Raw genomic sequence first — 769 nt, 5'->3', positions numbered from 1 at the left:
CTCCACCCCCCCCCCCCACTCCAACTCCAGAGACAACTACAACAACTACAACTACAACTCCCACTACAACTCCAGAGCCAACTACAACTACACCTCCCACTACGACAACTCCACAGTCAACTACAACCAAAACGTCTACACCTACCCCTCCAACAACTACAAAGCCTCCTACAACCACAACTACACCTCCCACTCCAACTCAAGAGCCAACAACAACCACAACAACTACACCTACACCTCCCACTCCAACTCAAGAGTCAACAACCAAAACAACTACACCTACCCCTCCGACAACTACAAAGCCTCCTACAACAACTACACCTCCCACTCCAACTCAAGAGCCAACTACAACCACAACAACCACACCTACACCTCCCACTCCAACTCAAGAGCCAACTACAACCACAACTACAATTATACCACCCTCTACAACAACTCCAGAGCCAACTACAACTACACCTCCCACTCCAACTCAAGAGCCAACTACAACCACAACAACCACACCTACCCCACCGACAACTACAAAGCCTCCAACAACCACATCTACACCTACACCTCCCACTCCAACTCCAGAGACAACTACAACAACTACAACTACACCTCCCACTACAACTCCAGAGTCAACAACAACCAAAACGACTACACCTACCCCTCCAACAACTACAAAGCCTCCTACAACCACAACTACACCTCCCACTCCAACTCAAGAGCCAACTACAACAACTACACCTACACCTCCCACTCCAACTCAAGAGTCAACAACCAAAAC

Source organism: Poecilia latipinna, unplaced genomic scaffold (genome assembly GCF_001443285.1).
Source record: "Poecilia latipinna isolate Pla-1442-1.1 unplaced genomic scaffold, P_latipinna-1.0 Scaffold3451, whole genome shotgun sequence".
NCBI lineage: Eukaryota > Metazoa > Chordata > Actinopteri > Cyprinodontiformes > Poeciliidae > Poecilia > Poecilia latipinna.
Note: the sequence above shows the minus strand (reverse complement) of the source record.